The sequence below is a fragment of the Hemicordylus capensis genome, chromosome 4 (assembly GCF_027244095.1).
Source record: "Hemicordylus capensis ecotype Gifberg chromosome 4, rHemCap1.1.pri, whole genome shotgun sequence".
Lineage (NCBI taxonomy): Eukaryota > Metazoa > Chordata > Lepidosauria > Squamata > Cordylidae > Hemicordylus > Hemicordylus capensis.
Window position 1 is genome coordinate 292,830,635 of NC_069660.1, and position 19,806 is coordinate 292,850,440.

At 46.5% G+C, this 19,806-nt stretch overlaps 1 protein-coding gene across 1 annotated transcript in view; it reads left to right on the top strand.

The window, feature by feature from the left end:
* TRHR (thyrotropin releasing hormone receptor) overlaps positions 1 to 19,806 on the top strand; it is a 51,009-nt gene that overhangs the window by 24,101 nt on the left and 7,102 nt on the right. The gene's annotated exons all lie outside the window — the stretch shown is intronic.

Below are 19,806 nucleotides of genomic sequence, written 5' to 3' on the forward strand. Positions count from 1 at the left end.
AGGCCTACCACTTTCTCTCTTGACCCTTGTCCAACATGGCTTGTTCTATCTATCAGGGGAGGTTGTTGTAGGAGGCCTGGTAGAAATCATAAATGCTTCTCTGAGGGAGGGCAGGATGCCTCCTTGTCTTAAGGAGGCGGTTATTAGACCTCTTCTTAAGAAGCCTGCATTAGATCCCTCAGAGTTGAGCAACTATAGGCCTGTTTCCAACCTCCCATGGCAGGGCAAGGTAATTGAGAGGGTGGTGGCCTCTCAGCTTCAGGCGGTCTTGGAGGAAACTGATTATCTAGACCCATTTCAAACTGGTTTTCGGACAGGTTATGGGGTGGAGACTGCCTTGGTCAGCCTGATGGATGATCTCCAATGGGAATTGTCAGAGGAAGTGTGACTCTGTTGGTCCTTTTGGATCTCTCGGTGGCTTTTGATACTATTGACCATAGTATCCTTCTGGAATGTCTGAGAGTTTTGGGGGTGGGAGGCACCATTTTACAGTGGTTCCACTCCTACCACTCAGACAGTTCCAGATGTTGACAATTGAAGACTGTTGCTCTTCAAAATCTGAGCTTAAGTATGGCGTCCCCCAAGGCTCCATACTTTCTCCAATGCTCTTTAACATCTACATGAAACTGCTGGGAGAAATCATCAGGGGATTTGGAGCAGGGTGTTATCTGTATGCTGATGACACCCAGATCTATTTCTCCATGTCAACCTCTTCAGGAGATGGCATAACTTCCCTAAAAGTTTGCCTGGAAGCAGTAATGGGCTGGATGAGGGAGGAACTTATCATGCAGGGTCAGAACTCCAGATATGATTTTGATCTCCCTGTTCTGTATGGGGTCACACTTCCCCAAAAGGAACAGGTTCACAGTCTGGGAGTACTTCTGGATCCACACCTCTCCCTGGTATCTCAGGCTGAGGCGGTGGCCAGAGGAGCTTTCTATCAGCTTCAGCTGATACGCCAGCTGTGTCCGTTTCGTGAGATGAATGACCTCAGAACAGTGGTACATCTGTTGATGACCTCCAGACTTGACTTCTGCAATGCGCTCTATGTGGGGTTGCCTTTGTACATAGTCCAGAAGCTTCAGTTGGTACAGAATGTGGCAGCCAGGTTGTTCTCTGGGTCATTTCGGAGAGACCACATCACTCCATTGTTGATAGAATTATACTGGCTGCCAGTAGGTTTCCGGGCAAAGTACAAAGTGCTGGTTATAACTTATAAAGCCCTAAATGGCTTAGGCCCTGGGTATTTAAGAAAACATCTTCTTCATTATGAGCCCCACCGCCCATTGAGGTCATCTGGAGCGATCCGTCTCCAGTTGCTTCCAGCTCGTCTGGTGGCCACACGGGGATGGGCTTTCTTGGTTGCTTCCCCGAGACTGTGGAATGTGCTCCCTTCTGAGATACGATCTGCCCAATCTCTGACAATTTTAAAAAAGTATTTGAAAACCCTCCTCTTCACCCAAACTTTTTCAGTTCTTTAAAATTTTAAGGTTTTAACTTGTAGGTGATTTTTAAATTGTTAAATTGTTTTAAGTTTTTGTATATATTTTGACTTGTTTTATGCTATTGTTAACCACCCAGAGACAAAAGTTTGGGGCGGTGTACAAATCTGATAAATAAATATATTAATATATGCCTATCTTGTGCTCGTGAGGCTATGTAACCAAAGTGTTGAGTACTGAGAGCAGGGTGATAAGTAATTATATGGTGGCAGCGAAAAAAAGTAAAAACTGAACAAATTCCCAGAAGCCCACTGGTAAATATAAGGTTAGAAGTGCTCCTTTAGATAGTAATAGGCCTTAAAGCAGCAAACTCCTTTGGGTGCTGGGATGCTCATAACACAAAGACCTTTGACTGAGTGGAAAATGCAAAGTCTCCAGAAAGGCAACACCAAGCAAGAGAAGGCTTCTTTTTTTAAAAAAAGTGGAGCGTTTGTCTAATGCCAAGTTGTTTAATTAGTCAGGAGGGCTCTACCTTTTTCTTAGCTGCCAAAGCAAATATGAAATCCAAAGGGAGTATCAATTATAGCACTTAGTTGCTTGAAAATACTGTGCACATCTGAGTATTCTCCATTTGAGCAGAACAGCACTCATAGCCGGAAAGGGTAGCTTTAAAGGAGAAAAATGGGGAAAAGAAAGCCCCTCTCTTTTCTAAATATCGTGACTAAATTAAAATACTAAGAGCCTTCTTAGTAAAGACCTTTCAAAATCTTTTGTTTTCCAAACAAAAGATGGCAAGGTGAGTGAACTTTGGAGTGTTTCAAATGGAGACAGGGCCTTGTTCAGACGGAACCGAGTTGCCATTCCGGAAAGGGTGTTAATGAGAATGCTGGTGAAGGGGACTCGTTCAAAACACTTCAATCATATTTTAGTTTCCTTTACTAAGAATAATTTGCACTCTGCCATCAAAAAGAATGGGAAGAATAAAAGCTAAGTTGAGATGCATGCAAATGATTAAGTGGGTGTCTAACATCCTGTAGACCTGACTGAGGGGAAACAGAAGCTGCTAGTACTTCTTATAACCAGCTTGCATTACCTATGACCCATCAGGTCACATGGAGGCCACCAGCAATATATATGATAGACTGCCAGATAGGAGCATAGGAGATAGGAAGCTGCCATATATTGAGTCAGACCATGTGTCCATCTAGCTCAGTATTGTCTACACAGACTGGCAGCAGCTTCTCCAAAATTACAGACTGCTTTCTCAGCCCTATCTTGGAGATGCCAGGGAGGGAACTAGGAACCTTCTGCATGCAAGCATGCAGAAGCTCTTCCCAGAGCTTCCCCATCCCCTAAGGGGAATATCTTACAGTGCTCTCACATGTAGTCTCCCACTCAAAGGCAAACCAGGGCAGACCCTGCTTAGCAAAGGGGATAATTCATGCTTGCTACCACTAGCTCTCCTCACTACAAGATGCTTGATAACTCTCCTTTTGCAGTCCCAGGTAAAGAGCATTATATGGAGTTTTATTCAAGCCCCAGGTATGGCTGGTGGGCTGTGCTTGGCAGGATGGGTCACAAACTGGGCAGGTCATTAGGGAGCTTTGTTTCCAGGTGTTTGTCTTGCTTGAGTGAGCAAACAGACTCTGCCTTCCTCACACAATTTCAGTGCTGTGTTTAAGCTCAAGCTAAGAGAGCTATAAAGGTCAAGTGTGCCATTGGGTCAGTGTCGACTCCTGGCAACCACAGAGCCCTGTGGTTGTCTTTGGTAGAATACAGGACGGGTTTACCATTGCCTCCTCCTGCGCAGTATGAAATGAAGCATTTCAGCATCTTCCTATATTGCTGCTGCCCGATATAGGTCGTTGCTATAGTCTGGGAAACATGCCAGTGGAGATTCGAACCAGCAACCTTTGGCTTGTATGAGCCACCTAATGGTGCAGTGGGGAAATGGCTTGACTGCCAAGCCAGAGGTTGCCGATTCGAATCCTCGCTGGTATGTTTCCCAGACTATGTTTCCCAGAATATGGGAAACACCTATATTGGGCAGCAGTGATATAGGAAGATGCTGAAAGGCACCATCTCATACTGCGTGGGAGATGGTAATGGTAAACCCCTCCTGTATTCCACCAAAGACAACCACAGGGCTCTCTGGTTGCCAGGAGTCAATACCGACTCAAAGGCACACTTTACCTTTAAGAGAGCTATGGCTTAGGGCAACGATGGGCAACCTTGGCCCTCCAGCTGTTGTTGAAATACAACTCCCATCATCCCTCACCTGGGGATGATGGGAGTTGTAGTTCAACAACCGCTGGAGGGCCAGGTTTGCCCATCAATGGCTTAGGGCCTTACATTATGAAGGACCTCTGACTTTTTTAAAAAATGACTACCTTTCAAGCTGTACATGACATATTTTAATTTAAAGGGATTTCTCATGCGAATAGGTTTATTGCAGGATAGTTGTTTTTATTAGACCAGTGTTTCTCAACCTTCTTGGAGTCAAGGACCACTAAATTCCTCGTGCAGAGTTTCAAGGACTGCTACATTCTTCATGCGCCGTTTCCCAGACCAGCAGTTAGTAATGGGGTTTCAAGTTTAAGTTTATCTATCTATCTATCTATCTATCTATCTATCTATCTATCTATCTATCTATCTATCTATCTAACAGACTTCTATACTGCCCAAAACTTGTATTTCTGGGCAGTTTACAATTAAAATAATATAAGCATTAAAATCATTAAATTTGGAATCTTTTGCAAACATGGAATATTAGGGGTTCTCAACCTTGGGTCCCCAGGTGTTGGTGGACTTAAACTCCCATAACCCCCAACCACAATGGCATTTGGCCATTTTGGCTGGGGATTATGGGAGTTGGAGTCCACCAACATCTGGGGACCCAAGGTTGAGAACCCCTGAATCTAAAAGCCTGGGTGAACAAATATGTCTCAAGTATGTCTTCAGTATGTGCGGGGTGGGAGTGGGGTGCTTGTGATTACTCAATGGAGAGGGGATGTTGGGCCATTAGAAAAATTCAAAAACTACGAAACCAACATACAAGCAAGCTTTTGAATTCCCCAAAACTCTTCATCAGGCTGGATGTCAAGCAAAGCAAAAAAGGAGGTGAGAGGAGAGCTGGGCAAGTTGTCAGTAGAGCCCAAAGTCTACAGTTTAACCCTCTCTTGATGGAGGTGGAGTTTTAGCTGGAGTTGTGTAGTCGCAGGGCCGGATCCAGACCACGTTAGTCAGGACCACCCACTGAAATTAATTTAGTCATCTCTCATTTGTGTCAATGCTGCTTGGTCATGATCACCTGGCTTGATCTGGATCCTGCTCTTAACTGTGCACTTTGTGAGGCGGACCTAATGAAACCCATGCAGCTCCTCCAAAACTCCTTAAAAACAGTTACGTGGCAGGCGCTGGGAATGGCTTTTTTAAAAAAATTGTGAAAGAAAACGTGAAGAAGAGCGGTGGGGACCTGGTGTTAAAGGGAAGGGGGCAATTCTGAGATGGCGGAGGGCGCAGGGCGTTGTAGTGGTGGATGGCTCGTCTTCCGCTCTGGGGAGATGAGGCTGGGTGGTCGAGGCAATGGTGCACCGGACCGCGCTCGGAAGGTCGCCGGGGTCCAAGAGCTGCTGCCGCTGTACTTGCGCACCAGAGTGTAGCAGGTGTTCCCCCATTCTCTCTCGCAGCACACGCTTCTGTGCCCCCTCCCAACTCCCCTGCATGCGCCAATCACAGCAGCCTGCATTTGGGGCCACGCAGCTCACGTGGTCCCACATGCTGCCCGTGCATGGCTGCGAGGCAAGCCAAGGCAGCCCTCCTCCCTCCCTCCACTGCTTAGCCCTCACCACGGCATGATCCCGGCCAGAGGTTGCCCCCCCCCCCGGCCCGGCGAGGTCATAAAAGGGACTGCCGTCTTCCACCGGCAGTGCAGACCAGAGGGTTATAGGAGGGGCCGAAGGACCACAACACCCCACCAATGCAAGAGGGAAATGGCGTTCCCTCTCAAGGTGCCTTGGCAGCAACAGGCAGCTGGTTTTTAATCGGTTGGGATCGGACACGAACCGCGCTGGGCATCAAATCCCCAGGATCACTTCATTCCAGTGCCATTCATCCAATGATCCTTTTGCACGAATGCACAAAATGGTCTCTTGCCTCTCTCCCGCAGCACGCCGCCTCCCTCCGCCACTTAGCCCTCCTTGGTATGTGTGCTTGCTCCCCTTCCCCGAGGAAGGTCCACTTGCACTCCCTTTCTGTAAAGCCCAAGCCAAGGTGGCCCTCCTCCCTCCCTCCACCGCTTAGCCCTCACCACGGCATGATCCCAGCCAGAGGTTCCACCCCCTGGCGAGGTCACAAAGGGGACCGCTGTCTTCCACCGGTGGTGTGGACCAGGTGGTTAAAGGGGGCCGAGGGACCACAACACCCCACCGATGCAAGAGGGAAACAGCAGCTGGGTTTCAATCAATCAACCTTGGGCTGCAAATAATGAGCATGCAAGAACTAGCAGCCCTTGAAGTGGCGCCCACTGCCATACCTTTTCCTCGATGTCCCCACACCGCATACAGTTTGAAGTTGTAAAGATAAAGATAGCTGTAGGAAGATCTCAGCAGCACATGGAGGCAAGGCGGAAGCAGGGTTCCGTGCTTCCATGATACTCCTCCTCTCCCTCTTCCGTGCCATGTGCAAAATTGAGGGAGTGGGTGCCTTGATTGCAGTTGTTTGGGGGGGGGGGGGTGACTCCCAGTCAGGGACCGGCATTCAACCCTTTGGGGACCGGCAGCGGTCCAGGGACCAGTGGCTGAGAAACTGTGTATTAGACTATTAGTTTTTACTGCATTTTTGCCAAGGAAAAATAAAGATTTATTATTTCTAGTCACATTGTCCTTTTGTTAGAATGATATATTTTTGTAATGCTGTTGGAGCCTTTAAAGCTGGACGTAGCTTAGTGCCTCAGCATGCCATAATCTGGCCCTGAAATTTTTATATTTTGTTCAAAGTACAGGAGTTTTACAGAGCTCTCAGTTCATGGCCTCTCCTCTTCAAAGCCAGGCAGGAAGTAGGAGTTGGCCTTAACTTGTTCCTGGTTCCTCACAATAAATTTAACTTAACTAGTCTGTCTCCAGGGGCTCTTTTAATATTGCTACAAGCTAGGGATGTGCCCGAACTGATTCAGTGCCTCCTTAGGGAAATGCCAAACCGTTGCCCGCATCTGAACCGGTTTGGCAGGGAGGGGATCGGTTCCTTTAAAAACCAGATAAGCAAGCCCTTACCTGGTCCTCCACTGCCCCACCACTTTTCCAGGTGCAGCGCCCGTTTTGCAAAAGGCTGTGTGCGGCTGCAGTGCTGCTCCCAGCAGCCTGCGTGTGGCCTTTTGGAAAGCGAGCTCCATGCCCAGAAAAGCAGTGGGGCAGCAGAGGAGCAGGTAGGGCCTGCTTATCTGGTTTAAAAAGGAACTGATCCCCACCCCGCCCGTGGCTGCCCAAGCCAATTCTGGCATATCCGTACTATGAGCTCAATAAGAATCTCAGGACGCACAGAGATAACCATTTATTTCCCTATAATTATTATTCTAAAAACACAAAAAATGTGCACAATTTCAGAGGCTCTGAAAAGTTCTGGGAGTGTCAAATCAGGACTTCCAGCACCAGGCTCAGGTGCTTTGCATCATCAAGGTAGCTCTCAAAAGAAGGGACTTATTGACCTTAGCCAGCCACAGGTGCCTCATAACACCATCAGGAGGGATTTATTGGCCTTATCTTTGTTACACTGCAGCACCACCCAGATAATGGCCAGAGAGGATATTGCTGCCTCATCAGCCTAACCAGAACAGGTGATCTAGGACAGGGATTCTCAACACTGGGTCCCCAGATGTTATTGGACTTCAACTCCCATAATCCCTAGCCCCAGTGGCCTTTGGTTGGGGATTATGGGAGCCAAGTAACATCTGGGGACCCAACGTTGAGAATCCCTGATCTAGGCAACCAATGATCACCAAACCATGTGACTTGGACAGCCTGGGTGACCCTATGTAATTGCTGCTGTAGGCTGCTATTGGCTCTGCAGATCACCTGAGCAGCTATAGGGAGATGATGAGCAGTAGCAGTGGGGAGGAGAGCTGGTCTTCTGGTAGCAAGCATGAATCATCCCCTTTGCTAAGTAAGTCTGCCCTGGTTCGCATTTGACTAGGAGACTACACATATGAGCACTGTAAGATATTCCCCTTAAGGGATGAGGCCACTCTGGGAAGAGCATCTAGGTTCCAAGTTCCCTCCCTCGCATCTCCAAGATAGAGCTGAGAGAGCTGCCTGCAGCATTGGAGAGGCTGCTGCCAGTCTGTGTACACCATACTGAGCATCTGTGCAGTGGGGACAGGAATTTTTGACACCCTTCCTTCCCCTGCCCAGGAAACCCTCTGTGCCACTCAACAATGAATGGAGCCATAGCTCAGTGGAAGAGCATCTGAAGTCTCAGGTTCATTCCTTGGCATCTCCAGGTAGGGCTGGGAGAGACTTCTGCCTGGAACCTTGGAGAGTTGCTGCCAGTCAGTGTAGACCAGGGATGCTCAACTTCATCCCTCCTGCAGATGTTGGCCTACAATTCCCATAATACCTGACTATTGGCCACTGTGGCTGTGGATTATGGGAGTTGCAGCCCCAAAACAGCTGAGGGGCCTAAGTCAAGCAGGCCTGATGCAGACAATACTGGTCTGACTTGGTATAAGGCAGCTTCCTGTGTTCCTAGGTATGCTCTCTGACATCACATGAAGCCACAGACTGCCTAGCTTTGCTTTGCTTGGCCTCCCATCCCCTCCTTTCCCAAATCCCTTCTTGCTGGGGATGATGAAAGTTGTGGTTCAACATCAGCTAAAGAGCCTCAGGTTGGCCATGCCTGCAGTACACAATAGTTCACCATGGGATGGTTTTCAGCAATTTAGCCCCTTTGGAAGCTGTCTTCTCCAACTATAGCTTCAAAGCACCATAATTCACTTCAGCTGGCTTCCTCACTAGTAAGAGCTTTGATGATAACAGCCTTTGGCCTGACCTCGATAGATTATAGAGCAGGTCTTGGCTGGGTTCTTTCTTCACTTCTCTGCCTTTATCCCATGAAATAGTTCCATCACAAAATCCTATTTGCTATTTCAATTGTGGTGAGTCAGCTTGACACTTGATAAAATGGAGCACTCTTAATTTAGTGGAGGGGGAATAGTGAGAAACGACATCAGATTAAAACAATTTCCTTTTATCTTCTGGACTGTCCTTCAGCAGATAAAGAAAACTCTTAAATTGCCTATTATTGGTTAAGGTCACATGACTCCTACAGTATCAGCCTAAGAGCCTTTCTAGCAAGCAAAAAGTCCTTGTATCTATACAATCTTTAAAGGTCTGAGGAGCTATTGCAATATATTCATTAGCTGGCCTGGGTTGCCCTGATAATAAAAGAACTTTGGTGATTCAAAAACAGCAGGAGGGTGCTTTCTGGGTTGTTGTTTTTTTCCTTTTCTTCCCCAGATGCTATATGCTATAACAAACATATTTTTAAAAGGTTATTGGCAGATACGATGCACAGCATCTCAGTGATGCTGCTAACTGCTTTAGGGTGAGGGATTAGGAACATAGGAAGCGGCCTTATACTGAGTCAGAACATTAATCTTGCTCTGTATTGTCTACTCTACTGGCAGCGGCTTCTCCAGGACTTCAGGCCAGAGTCTTTCCCAGCCCTGGCAGGAGATGCCATGACGGGAACTTGGAACCTTATATGCTCTACCACTGAGCTATGGCCTGATCCCCTGAGATAAATCTTTTACAGCCAAAGGTGCACCTAGGTAATTGTGGAGCCTGGACCTAAAGGCCTTTGGAGCTGCCCACCCCTCGCCCTGCAAATTAAGCATCATCATGGTTGGCCAGGTGACCACACCACCCAGGATAGACTAAAGAGGATTTGGGGGTCTCCAGGGGCGGTGGAACCCAAATGTCCAGGGGTAAAAGCGCCTCTGTTTACAGCACTCACCTCAGGTCAAATGGAGGCCATCAGATATATATTATGGCCTGCTGGATAGGAACATAGGAAGCTGCCATATACTGAGTCAGACCATTGGTCTATCTAGCTCAGTATTGTCTACATCAATACTGTAGACCGGTCTCTAACATGCCTTTTTTGAGCAAGGTGATACAGCGTGTGATGGAGTCCCAGTTGCAGAGGGTCTTGGATGATACGGATTATCTGGACCCTTTTCAATCTGGCTTCCGCCCCAGGTATGGGACTGAGATTGCCTTGGTCGACCTAGTGGATGACCTACGTCGGGAACTAAGCAGGGGGAGTGCGTCCCTGTTGGTTCTGCTGGACCTCTTGGCGGCGTTCGATACCATCGACCATGGTATCCTTCTGGGTTGCCTCTCAAGTATGGGAGTCGGAGGTACTGCGTTGCAGTGGTTCCGGTCCTTTCTTGAGGGGAGGGTCCAGAAGGTGGTGCTGGGGGACTACTGCTCAGCTCCGTGGCCACTGGCCTGTGGGGTCTTGCAGGGTTCGGTCTTGTCCCTCATGCTGTTTAACATCTACATGAAGCTGCTGGGAGTGGTCATCCGGGGACTTGGACTGAGTTGTCAGCAATATGCGGATGACAATCAGCTCTATCTCTCCTTGTCATCTGATCCTAGGGAGGTGGTGGATGTCCTGAATCGGGGGCTGGAGGCCGTGATGGGTTGGATGTGGGCTAATAAACTGAAATTGAATCCGCAGATCTGGCCACAGTTATCCATGCCTTAGTCATGTCAAGGCTGGATTACTGTAATGCTCTCTACGTGGGGCTACCCTTGAAGAATATCCAGAAACTGCAGCTAGTGCAAAATGCGGCAGCTTTAGGTTTTATCCGGAGCTGCCTGATGGGAGCACATCACACCCATTCTGAAAGAGTTGCACTGGCTGCCAGTTCATTTCCGGGTCCAATTCAAGGTGCTGGTTTTGACCTTTAAAGCCCTTAACGGTTTGGGCCCGGGATACCTGAGGGACCGCCTGCTCCCAAGGGTTGCTGCCCGCTCCACAAGGTCATCTGAGGGGGCTCTGCTCCGGGTGCCGACAATGAGGGAGGCTCGGCTGTCATGCACTCGAGACAGGGCCTTCTCTGTTGCTGCCCCCAGACTCTGGAATGCTCTCCCAGTGGCCATTTGCTCCTCAGACTCCATCACAGTTTTTAGAAAGCTTGTTAAATCTTGGCTTTTTATCCAGGCTTTTACATGATTGTTTTTATTGCTGCTTCTATGTGTTTTTATATGTGTATAGTTTTTATCCTTGTATTTTATAGGTTTTTAATTTGGTTTGTTTTTATATTTTTAGCTTAATATTTTATTGTCATTTTATTGTATGTTTTTTAACTTTTGTAAACCGCCTTGAGATTGTTTTTAATGAAAGGCGGTATATAAATTCAACAATAAATAAATAAATAACATATACCAGGCCTGCTCAACTTAGGCCCCCCACTGTTCTTGAACTACAACTCCCATAATCCCCAGCCACAGTGGCCAATAGCTAGGAATTATGGCAATTGTAGGCCAACATCTGCAGGAGGGCCGAAGTTGGGCAGCCCTGGTCTACACAGACTGGCAGCGGCTTCTCCAAGGTTGCAGGCAGGAGTCTCTCTCAGCCCTATCTTGGAGATACTGTACCAGGGAGGGAACTTGGAACCTAGATGCTCTACCCAGAGTGGCTCCATCTCCTAAAAGATGTCACACTCTTACAGTGCTCACATGTAGTCTCCCATTCAAATGCAACCAGGGCAGACCCTCCTTATCTAAGGGGACAACTCATGCTTGCTACCACAAGACCAGCTCTCCTCTCTACATGTAGTCTCCCATCCAAATGCAAAGCACAACAGACCCTGCTTAGCAAAGGAAACAATTCATGCTCATTACTGCAAGATCAGCTCTCCTTATCATTGCACAATGGAAGTAACTGCCCCAGCGCTGCTTGTGCACCGCCCATCCTCAACGGCATTGGGGGTTCCTTACATGTTCATGGCATTCTGACATGGTTTGCAGTGTCTCTGGGATGCTATGTATTATGTCAGCCATTCTTAAAGGGCACGAAAATGCCCCTTTAGTTAAGGCAAATAGCAAAAAAAAAAAAAAGTCCTACCATTATATGCTTTAAAGTTCTGTTACTTATAATATGACAACTGTTAAGCTAATGACTTGAAACTTGGCATGTGTGATCTAGCTGATGAGTTCTATAAATGTGCTTTATTATTATTTATTTACACAGTCAGACAGGTGTTTTTGACTGGTTTGTTTTATCCAGACATTGAGTCCTTCCCAAGGACCTGGAATGGCTGGATTTTATTATCAATGTTGTTGCTGTTATTCTTATAGATATCGTTGCAGAATATAGGCTGTTCCCAGTAAAGTTGCTTTTTGTAATTGGCTGATGGTAATTTCTGTGGCCCCTATGGTGCTGAGGTGCTCTTCGAGGTCTTTTGGAATTGCACCTACAGTAGGGTGCCCTGCCAATTACCACTGGGATGATTTTGGTCTTTTTCTACCACAGCCTTTCAATTTCAATTTGTAGATCTTTGTATTTGGTGATTTTTTCTATTTCTTTTTCTTCTATTCTGCTATCCCCTGGTATTGCGTTGTCGATTATTTTGACTTGTTTTTCTTTCTTCTCGACTACAGTTATGTCTGGTGTATTGTGTGGCAGATGTTTGTCTGTTTGTAGTCAGAAGTCCCATAATATTTTTGCATCTTCATTTTCTACAACTTTTTCAATTGTACGGTCCCACACATTTTTGGCTACAGGTAGCTTGTATTTTTTGCAGATGTTCCAGTGTATCATCCCTGCTACCTTGTCATGCCTTTGTTTGTAGTCAGTCTGTGCGATCTTTTTACAACAGCTGATTAGGTGGTCCACTGTTTCATCTGCTTCTTTACAAAGGTGGCACTTGCTGTTTGTTGCTGATCTTTCTACTACTACTACTACTACTACTACTACTACTACTACTACTACTATTATTATTATTATTATTATTATTATTATTATTATTATTAATAATTCAATTTCTATACCGCCCTTCCAAAAATGGCTCAGGGCGGTTTACACAGAGAAATAACAAATAAATAAGATGTATTTATACACCAATACACCAGATATAAGATCATTATATCTGGTGTATTGTGTGGCAGATGTTTGTCTGTTTGTAGTCGGAAGTCCCATAATATTTTTACATCTTCATTTTCTTCAACTTTTTCAATTTTATGGTCCCACCCATTTTGGCTACAGGTAGCTTGTATTTTTTGCAGATGTTCCAGTGTATCATCCCTGCTGCTTTGTCATGCCTTTGTTTGTAGTCAGTTTGTGCGATCTTTTTACAACAGCTGATTAGGTGGTCCTCGGTTTCATCTGTTTCTTTACAAAGGCGGCACTTGCTGTTTGTTGTGGATTTTTTGACTTTTGCTCTTATTGCATTTGTTCTTAGTGCCTGTTCTTGTGCAGCCAAGATTAAACCCTCTGTTTTTTTCTTCAAGTTGCCATTCTTAAGCCACTGTCAGGTCTTAGTGATGTTGATTTTTCAGTTATATTGTGCAAATATTGACCATTCAGTGTCTTATTTTTTTCAGTGTCTTATTTTTTTCAGTGTCCTATTATTTTTCCATTTTTCTGCTCGGCTCTTTACTTTTTTTTCTTGTAGGCCTGCTTTTTTTGTTAGCAGAATAGAAGAATAAATAGAAAAAATAACAAAATACAAAGACCTACAAATTGAAATTGAAAGGCTGTGGCAGAAGAAGACCAAAATAATCCCAGTAGTAACTGGCACCCTAGGTGCGATTCCAAAACACCTTGAAGAGCACCTCAACACCATAGGGGCCACAGAAATCACCATCAGCCAAATACAACTTTACTGGGAACAGCCTATATTTTGCGACTATATCTATAATAATAATAACAATATTGATAATCAAATTCAGCCACCCCAGGTCCTTGGGAAGGACTCGATGTCTGGATAAAACAAACCAGTCAATAGTGCGTGTCTGACTGTGTAAAATATATATATATATATATCCTGGCACAAGATTGGAATTCTTTCCACTCTGTAGAAATATACAAATAATTTGGTTGGGAGGAGAAAATTGCAATGACTCTGACATTCAACTTCTGTATTAATTCAACCATAGCTATAGTCAAAAGTCAGAGGGTTAAGGAAGAGAAAATTATGTTAGCATAGCAACGATAAATAAATTAGTGTGCACAATGTGTGCTTCAGGGGTGTGCTGACCTTAAGGTGTAGCCACTTTGCTATTTTTTTGTTTTTGATTTTTAGGGGATCAGCAAACTTCCTTCAGCTTGTTTTGGAATCCATTTGTTTTCTGTTTAGCTTTCACAGGAAATCTTGAGTGGGGGAGATTTTTTGATCCTTTTCTGGAAATTTTTGTTTTTAAAAGGCCCTGCTTTGGCAGTCTCACGTTCTCAAATAAAAGCCCCTCAGCTTTGAGGAGAGGAAGAGTGTAACTGGTTTTAACGAGGGCTCACTATAGCTAGGAGCTTGCTAGCTTCTTTTTTGCTGAGAAAGTTGATCCTGGTCATTTCTTGATGATGATCATGGGATTTTTATTTCCTCTGTCTGGGCAGAGGAAACTACAAATCCATATATCGCCCCACCACCACCGGACCTAAAATTGGAACTGGAAGATTAATATTTAAAATATACAGATGTTAAAATAAACAATATGTTTATTAACCTTTGATTTATTTTAAACCCTTTATTTATTTATTACACTGCCTCCGCCACCAAATTAAATCCTCATTTGGGTTTCTAACACTAACTTTGGTATTGCACCCAAGTGGTAATGAGGGGAGACACAGTTGAAATAGTTTTTAAAGCTCCAAACCATAGAAAATAACTTTATTCTTGTACAATAGTGTCATATTCACTGCCATGTAGGGTCAAATGCGTAATTGTTTCTAAGAAAAAGTAACAAACTTAGAATAGGGGTGTGCAAGCAGGTTTGTATCAGAACTGGTTCGATATCAAACTGGTTCAGTTCGAAGGTCTGGGATCAAGCCGAACCACCCCTGGTTCAGCTCGACCCTGGACTGACACACACACACACCCAGTTCAAGAGTTTGTCGAGCCTTTATATATATATATCTTTCTTGATTTTTAACTTATCCCCTCCAGGGGGCTTCTCCAAGGTGGTGGTGGGTCTGCGGAGGACCACCTCCCCCTGCCAGCCTTCCTTTTTGTAAAAACCACCCACTTCAGGCATCTTCAGCCCTTCCCGGGCCTATTCCCTGGCACAACAGCCATTTTTTAGGCCGCTGCACCTGCGCAGTGAGAGCCAGCGTGGTGTAGTGGTTAGAGTGCTGGACTAGGACCGGGGAGACCCGAGTTCAAATCCCCACTCAGCCATGAAACTAACTGGGTGACTCTGGGCCAGTCACTTCTCTCTCAGCCTAACCTACTTCACAGGTTTGTTGTGAAAGAGAAACTCAAGCATGTACAGTAGTATACCACTCTGGGCTCCTTGGAGGGAGAGCGGGATATAAATATAAAATCATCATCATCATCATCATCCTGCATGGCTGGGTCATGACTCAGGCCACAGTTCTTACAAAAAGGAAGGCTGGTGGGGGAAGGGGGAACCTCTGTGGACCCCCACCCAAACCACTTCAGAGTAGCCCCCCGGAGGGGGTAAGTTAAAAGGAGAAGAAAATTTTAATGTTCAACCAAATGGGGGGGGGGAGTCTCGATGGGAGGCAAAACCAAACTGGCCCTGTCCGGTTCAATCTCGAACTGAACCGGGCCAGGTGGTTTTGTGAACTCCCCTACTTTAGAACTTGCAAGACTATACAGCACCACTCATATTCCCAACTTGTATTCAAATTCAGGTACTTATATAAGATTGTGTAAGTACATCAACAAAGGCTTTACTTGCAAGTTACTGCGGTGACTATTTAGAAATAACAAGCTTCTTGAGACTTTTGACAGCTTTATCAGGATTTAACCTCCCTGGCTATATATCTTGTGTAATCAACCATACACTCCCAGCATTTACATTGATAGTCAAGCTTGCTCTACAGAGGTCATGCCTCATGTGTAAAACCTACTCACCAACTTCCCAAGTCCAACCTCAGTCCTACCCTAGGGACCCTAACAGGCTCTAGCCCCAACTGTACCTATCTCTGGCTCCTCCAAGCCCTATCTGAACCTGTCAGTTAATGCCTACTGAATTTTACAGCCTGTTCACTCCATGCCAAAGCCCCTCCCTTAGGAATTCTCTCCAGAGAAGGTTCCTGAGTTTAAATAACTCTTGACTGACCGTGTTTACTAGCCAATCACCACACACCCATGCTTCCTTTCCTGCCAAGTAGACTGGGAATTTCAACATTCATCTAGCTAACAATTCTGGTACTTATAAACTAGCTCTATCTGATATCTGTGCAAGCTCACCAATACTAATTTGACAAGAATTGCCAATTCATAATCATATATATTTTAATATATGCAGGATTTTAAAAGCTGTATGTCAATGTGTGGAAACAATGGCTGCATTTGGATGTAACGGAAAGCCATGAGTTAAAAGGGGGCAGAGGCTGGAATTCTGTTACGTCCAAATGTGTGCAACTATGGTTTTGTGGCAAAAGTGACCTGTGGTTTGCCTTGCCAAACTCCAATTTGAACCTTCAGTTTGCAGTAAGGTTCACCACTAAAACCTGAGGTTTGGCCTCCACAGCATTTTGTCCAAATGCAGACGACACTATAGCCACAGTTCCATGAGGTTTTGGGAACTGCAATCATAGAGACGTTGGAGCAGACCCACCCGGAATCGGGCCCAACCATACCCTCTCACTAGCCATCTATCCGAGCACTCGCCCTGACCCTCCTGTCTTTGACCCAACAAAGGAATTGCCCGACAACAGGAACACCGCCACGTCCCATCCCAAGATTATCACCCTGTCAAAAGGCAAAATCGCACAGGGGCATTCCATCTTTCAACTCTGACCCTTGCTCCCTGCCCCCTTCTTGGCAAGTGGGAGGGAAAGGAGATGGGATGACAGGGCGGGCACTAAGCCCTTTGCTCCCCAAGAATGAAGTGACAATGATGTATGTTCACAAGCACAAGCACTCCGGGTTGCAACATAAGAAGGGCACCCCACTAGAGCACTGAGATGGAAATATATGGCAGGGTTGGGATACCCAGGGTCAGGCTTAAAAGGTAGCCCCAACCTGGGATTATTGAATGGCAAAGGCTGGTTTTTTGTACAATGATATTGGGGAACAGTGGCCCAGCACCTTCCCCTTTGGATTACCTGTGTGATCCCTAGGCATATTATGAGACGGGCCAGGCAGCAAGATCAGTATTGCCCTAGTGAAAGGGCTGGTTCATCATATGTAATTAACTGATGCTGATTCTGAGTGGACCACTCACGTGTGAGAGCATAAGGGCATGGCGTAACCCCTTCACAACTCATGAGAAGAACCATCTGTGGGGACAGGGCTGTTGGCGAGAATTGCTAAGAATGTGTGACAACAATTCCTTCTCCCACAGACCACGCTTTCACAAGAATGTCAGACCATGGGGGTCATACAGTAGACAAGTGCAGAAAATCGGTATGTCTGGTTTGGTCCCCCCCCTCCCCCGCAATAGAACAAGGCATGTTTGGTTTTGCCCCTCCAAACAGATGCCCTGGCTCAGCTTGAATTTGAGTAGGTCCAGGGCAGTGTAACCTGTAACAAGGATTTCCAGATGTTGTTGACTACAGCACCCAGAATCCCCAGCTGCAATGGTCTTTGGCCAAGGATTCTGGGAATTTTAGTCAACAACATCTGGAAATCCTGGACCCAAGGTTGAGACTACTGGACCCAAGGTTGAGACTACTTCTACTACTACAGATATTTATATACCACTCTTCAACCAAAGTTCTCAAAGAGGCTTTCATAGAAAAATACATAAATAAGATGGTTTCCTGTCCCAACAGGCACCTTCTGTTGTAAACCATGGGCCTTCAGCTAATGGGTGGGAGCAACGTTCCCTGCAACAGGGATTTCCAGATGTTGTTGACTACAATTTCCAAAATCCTCAGCCAAAGGCCATTGCAGCTGGGGATTCTGGGAGCTGTAGTCAACCACATCTGGAAATTCCTGTTACAGGGAACACTGGTCCAGGGGTTCTAACGTGATTTTTTATTTAAAAATAACTGATTGCCTCCAGGGTGGGGGCAGCCGCAGCTGCTGGAGATCTCTGGTGGTTCCCTTCCCCCCATGGCCTCTCCCGGTCTCCATGCGTCATCGCCTTCCTGTGTGTGCAGACAAAGGAAACAATGGGAGTGGAGATGTATGTTTGCTCTAATTCAAATTCACCACATCCAGGGGGCACTGCCATGGGAGTGTACGTGTCTCTGACAGTTCCCCCTCTGGCCTCCCTGGTCTCAAAATGGCCTGGTTTGGGTAGTTCCCGGCCTGTTCTGGATCTCTTTGTGATGGCAGTGGCCATTTTGGAGGCCACTACACATGCACACTGGCCATCTGCATGACCCCGGTGACACTTTGCCCACAGTCTAGAGACTAGGTGGCCTCAGGGGGTGCTGCTACAGCTGCAGGGGGTCTTCAGCAGCTCCCCCCTCTCCCGGGCTCCCCCCAAGTCTCCAGTGGTCAGCTTGGGCCTTTTCAGGGCATTTCAGCCTTGTTTGTGTGCTGCAGCCATTGGAGGGGGGCACTGCACATGTGCACAGGCCATTTGTGTTACTGGGTCATGACCCAGAACATGCAAATGGCTCACATGCATGCATGGTGGCCCAAAAATGGTCATCGCATGCGCAAACAGTGCCGAAATGCCCCCCTCAAACAGGTGGAGCTGGCCACTGGAGACTCAGGCGGAGGCCAGTGGGGGAAGCTCCCAGAGACCACCATTGCAGCCATGGCAGCACCCCCAGAGGCTGCAAAAACCCTCTGCAGCAGTAAGTCAACCTTTAAAGGACAAAATGGAATGGTATCTGGCACCCTTGAACTGGCCCCGAACCGACCTGGTGGGGTTCAGCTTAACCTCAAGCCAAATCAGGCCCGGTTCAGTTCGAGGTCGAGTCCTCAAACTGAGCTGGCTCTAAATCAAACCAGCTCCAGATTGAGCCAGTTCACACATCCCTACTGGAGACACAAGCACTACAGAGTTTGCTGGGATGCGGCCTCAGAGGACCAGGAAGGGGGAGGTGCTCCCCTGTCCTGAAACTGGTGGTTGCCAGACCCTGGGGCTATTCCCACGAGCAGCAAAAATCAGGCTAGGAGAGCCTAGCCCAATTTTTGCTGCTCGTGTAAACCACCGGGCTCGCAGGCAAGCCCGGTGGCTTACAAGCGGCTCTCCCGCTTAGTTAGCCCACCCCTTAAACCAGGTTTGCGGACCAAGCACTCCGCAAATCCAGTTTTTAAAATTGTGAGTAGACCCCCAGCCGGGAGCCTTAAAAGCAGCCTCCTGGCTCTAGGGTCTCTCCAGTATGCCCTGCGCGCTTGCAGACCCCGAACTCCCAAGCCGGCTTCGTGATGGAGCCAGCAGTTGTGTGGGCGGCCGCTGCGGCCACCCAGAGCAGACTGCTGCTCGTGTGCTGGAAGAGCTTGCTAAGCCCGCTCTCCCCACAAACCCCCAGAGGCTCTTCTCCGTAATCATGAGAAGAGCCTCCACAGCTGGGTGAATGTCTGCGATGCAATTCATTCTTCTTTCTTCTTCTTCTCTTTATTCAAGCATGTGATATTTATTCATATCTGCTCTTTGAAACAGTAAAGTCCAGGAAAGAGAGTAACATGCTATGTCTCTGAATCAGCTCTGAATTGATTGTTAAGGCAATATAATATGTATCAGCAGCAACTTCCCCTTGTTGTATCTGGAACTGTATGTGCAGACAGAAGGTGCACCTGCATTGCAGTGTGCGTTGACACATGCAGCATACTGTGTGGCTCTGCTTGCACTACAGAATATGATGTGGCATATCATATGTACCTGTTTAACACATGTATTTATTTCACAATATTCATCCTTCATTATTGACATCAGGACAAGGTACCCAAAAAAATCTATGACCACATTGTGGCACATTTCCCCATTATCTTTTTAAATAAGGAAGCTAGCTAAGAGCAAACGTTATGAAGCAAAAGAATTATTGGAGAAAATATGAATTTGCAGTCTTGAGCGGATCTTAGTCTCTGGCAGCTCCTCTGTTTTTCTGCCTTTTTGGTGTCAGTTGTGTAGCAACCAAGTGTTGTTTTCTCCCAACAATCTCTAGGGTGAGAGCAGGGATCATTGCCCTCCCTCTGACCTGGCTTCATCATGCCATCATGCTACCATGTAGCATCATCATGAAGCCAACAAGAGTCATCATGAAGCCACTG